The sequence below is a fragment of the Acartia tonsa genome, chromosome 11 (genome assembly GCF_053477335.1).
Source record: "Acartia tonsa isolate MP-2025a chromosome 11, ASM5347733v1, whole genome shotgun sequence".
Taxonomy (NCBI): domain Eukaryota; kingdom Metazoa; phylum Arthropoda; class Copepoda; order Calanoida; family Acartiidae; genus Acartia; species Acartia tonsa.
In genome coordinates, this window is record NC_137270.1 from 9,022,522 (window position 1) to 9,037,045 (window position 14,524).

Consider the following 14,524-nt stretch of genomic DNA (forward strand, 5'->3'; position numbering starts at 1 on the left):
GAATATTCTAAATACTATGTGATTGTTTATATTACAAAAGTAATAAAACATGATAGATTCAAACAATACATCAGCTTTGTTTAATATTAATATTACTGAAGTTAATAGTGATTTCTTTAATTTAAGATGGGCTTATGGATCTATACCCATTCTTGTCCTGTCTATTATATCAGGTTTTATAATCAGGTAATTATTATTTGAATATCATAAATAATCCTAAAATATAAAAGAAGATCATGAAAAGTAATATGCGGTTTTGTTCAAAATTAGCTTGGTAACCTAGAGTAATAATGAAAATTTTAAAAAAATTACCTTAGTAAAGTTGGATATTCATTTTTCATCTAATACCTATATTTGTGACAACTTTTATCACACACAAACTGCTAATTTTAAACATTCACAAACAGCTTGTAGTTAAATTCTGGGATCATGGAAAGAAAACAAAGTCATTCCTAAATTAGGACAGAAGTCACCTTCCTAGGAAGGACATAAGTAGCCTTCCTTAAGTGGGAATTTGTTAGATGAAGGGCATAACATGCCTCCCTTAACAAAGATTTTTCAAGATTGAGGACATAAGTAGCCTCCCTTCACCTCACAAAACCTAGCTTTTTGATCCTTCACATAGCAAAATCTTGCATAAAATTGGTTTTTGGTCCATCACATAGCAAAATATTGGAAAACTTAGCTTTTCTGTCCTTCACATAGCTAATTCTTGCAAAACATAGCAAATTCTTGCAAAACATAGCAAATTCTTGCAAAACATAGCAAATTCTTACAAAACATAGCAAATTCTTGCAAAACATAGCAAATTCTTGCAAAACATAGCAAATTCTTGCAAAACATAGCAAATTCTTGCAAAACATAGCAAATTCTTGCAAAACATAGCAAATTCTTGCAAAACATAGCAAATTCTTGCAAAACATAGCAAATTCTTGCAAAACATAGCAAATTCTTGCAAGCATAGCAAATTCTTGCAAAACATAGCAAATTCTTGCAAAACATAGCAAATTCTTGCAAAACATAGCAAATTCTTAGAAAACTTAGTTTTTCTGTCCTTCACATAGCTAATTCTTACAAAACATAGCAAATTCTTACAAAACATAGCAAATTCTTGCAAAACATAGCAAATTCTTGCAAAACATAGCAAATTCTTACAAAACATACCAAATTCTTGGAAAAAATAGCAAATTCTTGCAAAACATAGCAAATTCTTGCAAAACATAGCAAATTCTTACAAAACATAGCAAATTCTTGCAAAACATAGCAAATTCTTGCAAAACATAGCAAATTCTTGCAAAACATAGCAAATTCTTACAAAACATAGCAAAGTCTTGTTAAACATAGCAAATTCTTGCAAAACTTAGCTTTTCTGTCCTTCACATAGCTAATTCTTCAAAAATGAATTTTCAGCGCGATCCGACCAACGGTTCTCGAGATACGGTGACCTGGTGTCCTTGGTACCGACAGTAAGATTTGGGAAATGGTTCGAATCCTTAGTAAAGTCCAAAAATTTTTTGACACTTAGAATATTTTCGACCTGGTGTCCTCTCAGTACGTGTCACCTGGGTATTTTTGGACTTTGGCCAAATTTACTAAGGATTCAAACCATTTCCCAAATCTTACAGTCGGTACCAAGGACACCAGGTCACGGTATCTCTAGAACCGGTGGTCGGATTGCACTGAAAATTCGTTTTTGAGTTTGGGACCATTATTGCAAGAATTTGCTATGTTCTGCAAGAATTTGCTACGTTTTGTAAGAATTTGCTATGTTTTGCAAGAATTTGCTATGTTTTGCAAGAATTTGCTATATTTTGCAAGAATTTGCTATATTTTGTAAGAATTTGCTATGTTTTGCAAGAATTTGTTATGTTTTGTAAGAATGTGCAATGTTTTGCAAGGATTTGCTATGTTTTGTAAGAATTTGCTATGTTTTGCAAGAATTAGCTATGTGAAGGACAGAAAAGCTAAGTTTTCCATAAATTTGCTATGTTTTGTAAGAATTTGCTATGTTTTGCAAGAATTTGCTATGTTTTGTAAGAAATTGCTATGTTTTGCAAGAATTTGCTATGTTTAGTAAGATTTTGCAATGTTTTGCAAGAATTTGCTATGTTTTGTAAGAATTTGCTATGTTTTGTAAGAATTAGCTATGTGAAGGACAGAAAAGCTAATTTTTCCAAGAATTTGCAATGTTTTGTAAGAATTTGCTATGTTTGCAAGAATTTGCAATGTTTTGTAAGAATTTGCAATTTTTTGCAAGAATTTGCTATGTTTTGTAAGAATTTGCTATGATTTGCAAGAATTAGCTATGTGAAGGACAGAAAAGCTAAGTTTTCCAAGAATTTGCTATGTTTTGTAAGAATTTGCTATGTTTTGCAAGAATTTGCTATGTTTTGCAAGAATTTGCTATGTTTTGTAAGAATTTGCAATGTTGTGCAAGAATTTGCTATGTTTTGCAAGAATTAGCTATGTTAAGGACAGAAAAGCTAAGTTTTCCAAAAATTTGCTATGTTTTGCAAGAATTTGCTATGTTTTGCCAGAATTTGCTATGTTTTGCAAGAATTTGCTATGTGAAGGACAAAAAAGCTAAGTTTTCCAAGAATTTGCTATGTTATGTAAGAAATTGCTATGTTTTGCAAGAATTTGCTATGTTTAGTAAGAATTTGCAATGTTTTGCAAGAATTTGCTATGTTTTGTAAGAATTTGCTATGTTTTGCAAGAATTAGCTATGTGAAGGACAGAAAAGCTAATTTTTCCAAGAATTTGCAATGTTTTGTAAGAATTTGCTATGTTTGCAAGAATTTGCAATGTTTTGTAAGAATTTGCAATGTTTTGCAAGAATTTGCTATGTTTTGTAAGAATTTGCTATGTTTTGCAAGAATTAGCTATGTGAAGGACAGAAAAGCTAAGTTTTCCAAGAATTTGCTATGTTTTGTAAGAATATGCTATGTTTTGCAAGAATTTGCTATGTCTTGCAAGAATTTGCTATGTTTTCCAAGAATTTGCTATGTTTTGTAAGAATTTGCTATGTTGTGCAAGAATTTGCTATGTTTTGCAAGAATTAGCTATGTGAAGGACAGAAAAGCTAAGTTTTGCAAGAATTTGCTATGTTTTGCAAGAATTTGCTATGTTTTGCAAGAATTTGCTATGTGAAGGACAAAAAAGCTAAGTTTTCCAAGAATTTGCTATATTTTGCAAAAATTTGCTATGTTTTGTAAGAATTTGCTATGTTTTGCAAGAATTTGCTATGTTTTGTAAGAATTTGCAATGTTTTGCAAGAATTTGCTATTTTTTGTAAGAATTTGCTATGTTTTGCAAGAATTAGCTTTGTGAAGGACAGAAAAGCTAAGTTTTCCAAGAATTTGCTATGTTTTGCAAGAATTTGCTATGTTTTGCAAGAATTTGATATGTTTTGCAAGAATTTGCTATGTTTTGCAAGAATTTGCTATGTTTTGTAAGAATTTGCTATGTTTTGCAAGAATTTGCTATGTTTTGCAAGAATTTGCAATGTTTTGTAAGAATTTGCTATGTGAAGGACAGAAAAGCTAAGTTTTCCAAGAATTTGCTATGTTTTGTAAGAATTTGCCATGTGAAGGACAGAAAAGCTAAGTTTTCCAAGAATTTGCTATGTTTTGCAAGAATTTGCTATGTTTTGCAAGAATTTGCTATGTTTTGCAAGAATTTGCTAAGTTTTGCAAGAATTTGCTATGTTTTGCAAGAATTTGCTATGTTTTGCAAGAATGTGCTATGTTTTGCAAGATGAAGGACATAAGCAGTCTTCCTAATGTAAGAATTTGTCAGACAAAGGACATAAGTCACCTTCCTTAAGTTAGATTTTGTTAGATAAAGGACATAAGTAGCCTTCCTTAGATCAATTTCCAGTGACTTCTGTCCTAATTAGGAATGACTTTGTTTTCTTTCCATGATCCAAATTCTGTTATTATAAAAACACTTTTTCATCTTAACAATATTTTACTGAAAATGTAATAGGTTAATGTAAAATGGTTTTAGTATTTAAATTTGACTTTTCAAATGCACCCATTAATAATTTAGAGCATATCACAAAAGCTTGGGACCTAATGAGAAAACAACAATTGTGCTTCTTGACATTGGAATTACAAACTATCTTCAGGAAAACTATCACTTTTTAAAAACATAAATAATATGCAAATTTGATTTTATAATTTGGTATTTGCTTAATTTTTTTGAAAGTCACTTAAATTTTAAAGTTACCTGTATCTTACATTGCATTGAATTCAAAACTCATCAAATGAGCCAAAAATAGAAAATTCTAAATGTTAGTTGATATTTTTGTGACTTATGCTTGCAACAGTTTTTCTAAAAAGTGACATAAATGTTAGCTTTTCTTTTGATTATCATTATCGCAAACCTATGTTTATCATATTCTACAAAACATTTGAAGGTTCAAAACTCCAAGTTTTCGAACTTGTCCATTTTTGTATCATGTTCAATAAATGTGATAGTTTGTTTTAAATCAGGTTGGAATACTTCTACAGACGCTCTGTTATCTGGAGGTTATTCATTTCTAAAATACCAGTTCAGGTGGCATTTTTCTTGGCAATACCAGTTTATGGATGTGTACTTAACATACTTCTTATAATCATGATTCATTCGGTCATAAGGCTTCTTATCTACAAACAGTTCAGTTTGCTCATAGAAATTGACAAAAGAATTCTTTCTCGAGCAGTTCTGATTATTGCTTTTATATTCTGGATGATTATTGATGTTCCTAACAATTACTGGAAATTTAAGAATCAAAAGTTTACAGAGTATGTTCAGTTTTTGTCATCAACACTGAAGCTTTCAAATAACCCTGGTAAGATGCATGTTCATGAAATAGTTTGGATCTCACTTCTCATTGTTTCATCACTAGCAAATGAATTATACATAGGAATCAAAGTAAAATTGTTACCCTGGAACAAACTTAAAACAGTAACAATTGGACATGTTTTTGTTGCCATGTTGTTTTACCTCACACAGATTATGAATGTTGATGAATCATTTTCAAGTATTCGCGCTTCTGTTCTATGTTTCTTTGGGCAATTACTGTACTTGTTAAGATATAGATCATTCCTATGTGAAATTATCTATAAGCTGGCTCCATCTAACAATGTTAGTCCCAATACAACATCTGAAGAAAACTTTAATGAATTTGGTATTTATGTTGGCAATGCTTCTCATAACAATGTTGGTACAACTATGAATGTTGCCCCAGTTTTCAATATAGAAATTGAGAAAAAAAAGATTGAGAAATTTGACATTGATACTTTTGGAGGAGTGTATATTGGTGAGGATTTAAGAAAAGAAAAAGACACTGAAACTAGAGAGCTTAATGTTCAAAGCATTATGGTGGTAAATTAATCTAAAATAAGGGAATTCATTATTACATTGTATAATACAGCTTTCCGCAGTTATGAAAATGAAAAATTATAATACCAAAACATGTGTTGTTAGGTTAACTGGTAATAATGTTATGATTTAGCATTTGTGAAAAACTTTCTGTAATATGATACTATACATGATTTTTCAGTATGGCTGAGAACATGTTCTAATAAAGCGGTTAGGTTGATATTAATAAGTTTAAAAGCCAGCCTGAAAAAAAAAAATATTGTCATATTAGCCACAGAAGTCATAGAAGAAAATTAACTAAATCTAAATCTCCAAGTCACATTCAAGTTAAAATTTGACCAATGTGGAATCTTTCACATAAAGAAATCTTTTAATCAAAATCTTCAGGTTTATTTTCATAGTTCTGAAAACTTTTTTTTGTACAATTTCTAGGTCAGTATGTAATATTTTTAAATATATAATTATATAGATTCATGGGTCTTCAGTGTGGTATGATATGTAATATTTAAAAATACAAATAGACTTATGGGTCTTCTGTGTGGTATGATAAGTATCAATCCATGCTATAAAAAGTTAAAATTTTGACCTGTTCAACAATAATAACAGTGCACGTAACAAAAAAAATTAGCCAATAAGAGGCCACTATGAATTTTACCATTGGTCAATAATGTCCTCTCATTGGCTAATTTTTTTTGTTACGTCATAATCAGTCCGACACTAATACCGGGTTCCAATTTAATATTTTACACATATTTTTTTTAAATTTAGGAGCAAATGGAATCTCAGCAAAATTAATTATTTAAGCCCCTTAAGTATTAATTAAAAAATAGTTGAATACATTTAGTATCATTCTAAAAGTATAAATATAAATAATATTGTTTAAATTAAAATTCATATTGTACTTGTACATGTTTTCATGTAAATTGATATGAAGCAGTTCATTAATATTGTCAAATATATATTTGTAAGTATTCTTTGTAATAAAATTTCAAATATATTTAGAAAGCTGTTGTTTTTGTTTTTATATTTTTATAAAAATTTTGTATTTTTTTTGTAGGGAAGCTACTCTATACTTTTAATTTTTGTCAAGATATCCCCTACCAAAGAGCATCTAGTATACAACTTATCTGTCTGTCTGTCTGTTCACCTTAAGCTATGAAAAGGCATATAAAAGTAAGTTATATAAACTTTCTTAATTTTCTATTTTCTTTTCTATTATTCATTATATTACTCTCTCTTTCATTTCCTCCCTATCTCTTTTATTTATTATGGTCATCAGCTTTTAGACACACTGTTTGTCTGTTTGTCCATCTATGATTTTTTTTGTAGTTGTTCTAATTTCGCTCTGAAGTACCCGTGTGGGAGGAATCCCGTGTGGGAGGTATCCCGTTTGGGAGGAATCCCGTGGGAGGAATTCAGTGGGAGGAATCCCGTGTGGGAGAAATCCCGTGTGGGAGAAATCCCGTGTGGGAGAAATCCCGTGTGGGAGAAATCCCGATGGAACCATCCTGTGTGGGAGGAATACCGTGGGAGGGATCCCGTGTGGGAGGAATAACGTGGGAGGTATACCGTTTGGGAGGAATCCCGTGGGAGGTATACCGTTTGGGAGGAATCCCGTGGGAGGGATCCCGTGTGGGAGGAATACCATGGGAGGTATCCCGTTTGGGAGGAATCCCGTGGGAGGGATCCCGGTTGGGAGGAATCCCGTGTGGGAGGAGTTCCGTGTGGGAGGAATACCGTGGGAGGGATCCCGTTGGGAGGAATCCAGTGGGAGGAATCCCGTGACTTCCATGTTAACTGTATTAATAGTAAAGGATAAATCATTTAGAAAATAAAATACAAATATGATTTGTATCACTTGTTAGTGTATTCATTAGTAAATAATAAAGTAAAGCAATTTCAAACTTGTCTGTGAACTATATGTTTCGTTTACCTGCCGAATGTATATTTGTATTAAGGTTATATGTAGGTTAGGTAATGCTCATTTGACTCAAAACCCTATCCCAGATTTGATAAAAACATTTTATTAACCCTATTCTTAGAGAAGTAAGTGGGGTATGAAGGTTTCCTGTCCTATAGTTGTGTGAAAGTTACAGTTACAGAATGTTCTGGCTGTTCAAATATGTAAATATGTATGTGGGGTCAAATAAGCCACCCTTGCCCTCTGAAATAGAAATTTTGAGAAGCCTCTCCCCCCCCCCCCCCTGAATAGAATTAATTTAATGGCATAGAAGATGCAGTCACATAAATTTTATCTTTCGTGATAAAAACAGAAATAAGCTCTAATGTCGTCATCTATAGGATAAATTCTGATTATTATTTTAAAAACTGTTTAATGTGCAACAAAACTATGATTTTTTCGTGGCTGGTTAATCTACATTTTAAAGTATTGAGATTGGCAAAATCATGGGAACCTACTTGGACGTCTATAAAGTGGTCGTATTAATACCTAATACAACCACTTCAAAATATAAGCATTCACTCTTTAATAACAACTGAGTAAATCATTTTTTTTATTAAAAATAAATGTTTTAAGAGCGGAAACGATAGACTGTCTTCGGATCAATTATTTTAGAATATATTTGCATTGGTCGGAAAAATTGTTACCAGCCTTTCAAGAAATATGTACATCATACTTTTAATGTGTACTTTGTGACACCTAGCAAGCAACCAAGAGTTTTATTTATGCCCAGGCCATGGTCATAAGTTTTCCAAATCCATGTACCACTCCCAGAGAAAACTATTTTCATTCAATTATGCCAAATATTTCTTCAATTCTACACAAGGGTGAAAGAAAACAAGAATATTTTTGTCCATAAGTAGCGAGACAATACTAAGCAATACTAAACTAAAAAAAAACAGAAATACTAAACCATTATAGATCGATTCAGAAAATCTAGTGTTTATTGTTAAACTGATAAGATTATTTGTGTGGGGTGTTATTATTTGTGTTGCAAGCACAAAAAATAAAAGATAAAGAACCTTCATTATCCTCTGTAGCATATCTATCAGATCATCGCACCAAATAAGTTAGTTGATGTTAGTTAATGTCGGGTAATGAGGATTCTTCACACAAAAAAACAAAGACATAGGTGTGAATCTTATAAAGCAGCTAAGAAAATTTGTTTTCTCCAAAATCATGTCTCACAGACAGACGGACAATTCAAAGTAACAACAAAACCAAGTCTATATATAAAAATTTCACAAATAAAACTTACAGCTACTATTTGGGATTAAATTTTTAATTAGAGGTAGAAATTACTTATTCATAAAATGGTTCATAATTGCATTGTTATAAAAGATTTAATTTCAAATATGTTAACAATTTAAATTTGAATATTTGGGAGGGAGGACAAAGATTGGGACGTCCAAGAGTTTGCAGGGCTTAGTTGGTGTACGTACCCTTTTAATTTTTTTGAAAATATGTTAGTTTTTACCACCCCCTCCCCGTATAAAAATTATACCCTAAATTCTGCCCCCCCCCCCCCCCAAAAAAAAAGCTTGGACGTCGTTGAACCAGGAAAAAAATTGTCTTTTATATGTGGCAAAGCAACTCTACAAACTATAATGTATAATAGTAAATAAATAATAAGACTTTACATTGGTATGTGTTAGTTAAAGATACTTTACTATCACCTATTTGATATAGTCGTGGATAGAACTATTCTTGCTTATTCTATTTCTTAGAATACCTGCCCCTATCTTAATCCAATATCGTAATTTCAAAGTTTTAACCAAGACTATTTAAAATTATTGAGTTACTTACATAATTCCAAAGAATAGTTCATTATGAGTTCTTTACTTAATTAGTTATTAAAATAGACTATAGATTTAAATTTTGTTTTACAAGGATGTTAACTTCCAACAGATTCAAAGAGGTTTGAAATTTATTGCTAACCATGGAGGGAGGGAACACTGGTACATATCTTTTTTAACCATACTATCTTATTAAAAAACCTGCAAAATTTTATTGAATTTTAATTGGAGGAATGCAAACACATCTACCTCCCCCCACCCCACTTTAAATTAGGCTGATTTTCTAACTTTTCTAAAAGTCTCCTGTGGCTAGAGGCAAATCCGCCTTTATTCTAGATTCTATATTCTAAAAATTGTAAAAAATGTTTAATATTATGTTAAAAGTGTCTTTTCTATCGTGTAAAACTATGTCAAAAATGTTTCTTTAACAAGGGATGATATAACTTTTGGAAAAAAAGAAAAAGGGGAATAGCCATTGATCAAAAACTAAAGAGTAAAAATGAAGGTCTATCTTAATTAATTGGTTCGAAACATATTAACATATAATAATGATGTGCCAATTTATGCTACAATTCAATTGTGAGATTGGGGGAAGTGCCTTGGCCATTCAACCATTAATTTTAGGTTAACATTTGAAATATGAAAAAATATTATAAGTTGAACTCTAAGTCATTATATATTAAATTTTTGAATATTAATGCATTTACTCTTTTACATGATGATTCACCTATGACTTTCTGAAATTACTAAGATCAATGTAACAATGTTTTGTTCTCTAATAGATATGAAATATATGTTGATATTATGACAGGAAAATTGTCGTCAATTTAGGTTGTTAACATGTAACTTCCGGTCAGTTTGTTAATCAAGTAGGAGGGGTGAGGATTTAATAAAGATAGTGTAAGGGGTGAATCGTGATTTTAGCCCGCTGAGTGTTTCACTATATTAGAGAACATGAAAATCTGATGTAAGATCCAAGTAATAATGTATCCATTTGTCCTCTATAATACTTATTCTTTGGAAAATATAAAAGTTTGTGAAAGTTTTAACATTACTACATACTACATTGTGTCCAGCTGAAAAAAAAGAAACATAGAATTTATTCATCCAACTTTTTTATCTTTTGCAAGATAATAAGAATTAAGCTTTTTAAGTAGCAGAGCTACTTTTAAAACAACAAGTAATTTTGTCTATATTATTAGTCCTAACATATTTCTAATTGTGTTAGGAATGTGTAAAAAGCTATATGAATCTTTAATGTTCATTTTATTAAATGTCGGAAACATTTTTGAAATAAATGAAAGTGTTTTTTAAACATTTGTATATGAAAGTATATTTCACCTTGTATTAAAATCTTGATAAATAATTTTAGTGTTCTAATATTCAATTTATGGAAATGATGTCCTTGTTTTCAGCATCCAAAGTACTCTACAATTTACTTTTTCTGTCTGTACTCATCGATATACCAGAATTTCTGTTGGGTATATGATCTGAAAGGTCTTGGTGAAATTCTCCTATTTCACCCTCTTTTCCAACATTTAATAGTTATTTCTCGTATCGTATTATAAACGGCTTTCCGCGGATATAGAATGTACAATTGTAGCCCCATGGTGCCGAAGGCACTGGCTAAAAAAACTGGTTTTAATCTTATGATTGTACATTTCTATATTCGTAGAAAACTTGATATAATACGATGCTAGACATAGTTTTTTCGTATGGATGAGAACCGGTTCCTATCCACCGGATTCGAATGAATACGAGAAATAACATTATCTTTCTATCTTTCTATCTCTCTCTCTCTCTCATAATCTTCATAATCTTTTTTTCTATGTCTTTCCTTCTCTTTTTTTCTTTCTAACTTTCTTTCTCTATTTCTCACTATCTCACTTTCTCTCTGTCTTTCTTTCTCTCTTCTTCTTTCTCTTTCTCTCTTTTTCTCCTACTTCCCAATCTCATTTAATGCTGCGACACGTTTGCTCATAATTGTTTTTGTTAAAATATGGAGCCTTCTTGAAGAAATTGGCAAAATTTATCAAGTTGTCTTTTCCATACTATTATGTACATATACACTAGTATGAATAAGACATGCATACAAAATAACTAAAAATAATAATAAACTATGGTTGAATGATGGTGTTTGCGGCTGAGAGTGACTTAGGCTGGTTGATAATGAAGCTAAATCTCAGAGCAGCCCAGCATTCTCGAATCCGCAATGTCATGTGCGACTTTGACTGTAGCTTTATCTAAGGTGCATGCATGAGTTTTTGATTCGGCTCTAGTTTTAGAAGTTACTGAGGATGGAAGATGTGGCTGAGGATAATTGGGCTGCTTTGAAAGTCAAGCGGCTGAGGTGGCTGTGACTGAGACTAATGAGCCTTTAATTTAATCTATAGGGTTAATTTTGTATATCATCATTGGATATGAACTTAGAATTCTCATCGATTTTTTTATCCCTTAAAATATCTCGGAAAGGAGATTGATTGATTATTCTGGGATTATTTTTCCAAACTGGTGGCATATTGAGAAGAAAATGGTCTAGAACCTGACCAAAAACCTAATAGTTAAATCCTTTTTGTCTCAGTGGTCATTAGGCGCGGTCAAACACAAACCATTTGCGACACACAGAAAACTGTCCCGAATTTGTATTAATTTTGAGGAACAAGACTCCAGTTACGTCATAATTTTCTTTCCCGAAAAAGGGAAGGTGGAAAGAAAAAAAGGGAAGGGGGAAGAAAAAAGAGATGGGAGAAAGGGGGTTTTCCCCATCTCTTTTGAAGAGATTTTCTTCCCCCCTTCCCTTTTTCGGGAAAGAAAAATATGACGTCACTGGAGTCTTGTTCCTCAAAATTAATACAAATTCGGAACAGTTTTCTGTGTGTCACCATTTGCTACTTACAGTTCAGACCTTTTTAGCTTTATTTCAAGAACATTGAACATAAAAAATGGACTCTTTTATTATGTGCCATTTTTTTCTTTTTCTTTACACCTTACAATATTGGATGGATAGATTGTATATCCGTTGGTTGTCGGGAATATAATATGTTTGTATCTTGTATAAACCTAGATATAAAGCTAGTCTTCCCACGTAGGTTTCATAGATTTACAAACAACGCTTACTTTCCATACTTACCAAAGTGAGATTATTTACATAAGGTATTATTATTTAAAATCTTATAACATCCAGACAAATGTCGGTCAATTAAAAGGTTATAGTAACATCAGGGGTAGGACAACGGACAATAAATTAATGTTTACCTCTTTAGTCGATTGACATTTTTGGTTGAAAAGTTTGAAGAAAGTGTTGTGTACCAGTATACTTTACATTCCAATACCCCCTCCGTCATAAACACACAAAATAATAAATCTTTATTAATTTTTAAGAAAAGGATTAAACAATAATTATCTGGGATAATCTACCGAACATAAAACTAGAGTAGATACGCTTCTAAAATTAGTTAACTCTATCAAAAAGAAAACAGCTTTATCTTAAACTGGAAATAACTTTTGCAGAAAAAAAAACTTTTTAAAAAATGTGTTAAATCTTGACTATAAATATATCATAGAAAACTTTCCTATCTTTACAAGCAACCTCAAAGTTGACTTAATTGGAACTAAAGATCATAAAACATTTAGTAGCACAGCAAAATTGCAGCAAAGAAAAGTTAAAATTTGCTTAAGTATCACAGCTTAAAATAACGATAGGACTAAACTTTCTAAATAATACGACCCACATATTTTATGCCACAAATTTTGATCTTTACCTTAACACTTTACACATATTGACCGACGGACAAAGTAAGTTATAAGTCAATGTGTAACAATTCGTCAATGTCTTGCCATTTTCGAGATTTTAGGATACATACACACTCCCGTAAAACTAAAGAATAAGAATCCTGTTTACTTTTATTAATGGACAAGCGAAGAATGTAAGTTAAGAATAGAATTTACTCTCAGAAGCCAAAAATCAACAAATTAATAAAACTACTTTGGACTTTCTGGTAATCATAAACTGTACCTTATTGTTCAAAGAATCTTCATGCAAAATAAAAAAAGAGAACCAACACAAAAAGTAACATTTAGGTAAAGTTATTTTATAACAGTCGAAAATTTATACAACTTTATACATAAAAATCTTATGAACTCATAGAATAGAAATTTTATAGGGTTGCAACAGAATTAGAACCAAGCTTATTACAAATTACATTCATAGAAATGCTTTGACGTAAACATTATTACTATTTTACTAAGTAAAATAATATTAAACTATAGAATTCATCTTCCATGCCTAAAAAAATGAATTTATCCATAAAAAATGATGTTTTATTTGAAAATTGATAGTCTTACTTTCCTATAAAGTCCCTGTAGAAAACTGTAAACCCCTTCATAAATTTTAAAAGTTATTAAAATCCTGTAACCTCTAGAGGCCTCTAGCGACACTCTAACCCTACGGTGCTACCTTTTATGACCTATCTATATAACCTAACCTTATCTGATCTAAAATAAAAAACAAACAGAATACTTGTATCAACCCGAGTTTTAAAAACCTCTATGAGAAGAGAAATATGTTTTATATGAATGTAAGATACTAAATGTCATAAAGTTTCCAAACTTTTTCTATCTTTTTTACCAGCCAAACTGTCAGATAGAAAAAGAGATTGCAAGTCAGATAGAAAGTTGGAACGAAATGGATAGAAAGCTAAAAAGCAAAATAAGTTGATAGACAAATTAATTTTAAATTAAGATTAAACTAAGACAAAAATTATCCGCTGTTAGTCATTATTAAAGGCTGATTTTTTTTTTGTACAGATTTCCTACACTAATGAGCATCCAATATATAATGTACTTTGTCCGTTGGTCTGTCAGTCATGCTACACAATATAATAAAAGAAAATGCCTAAATTTCCCTAGAGACTTAAACGGGTGTATCCGTTTGTACATGCTAAAGTTATAGACTGTCATTTATTCTGGGATCTTAAGGGACGTTACATTAATGTACAACCTGAATGATGATAAACAAAATAATCCATGTTTAGAATTAGTGGTTGTTAGTTTTAACAAGACCATCAAAATTGAAGCACCCAAAGCCAACGCATGTGAGAACTTTCGGAACCATTTTAATTTACAGTCGATTGTCTCCTCGATTTTTTCTACACTTTTTGGAACATTTTTAAAAATATAATGGTTCTTATATGATGTAATTAGATTATTTCTATTGACTCGTAAGGTTTAGAATTCATATTTTGAACTAATGTTTTTATATTGTCTCGGAAATCAATGGTTTAATTAAACTCTGATTGTCAAGGAAGATTTTATATCTTTTGAAGTTCATTGGTGGCAAGGACACAGCCACTAGTATTTAACCGTGTCGGTAATAGTTATTTCTCGCATCGTATTATAAACA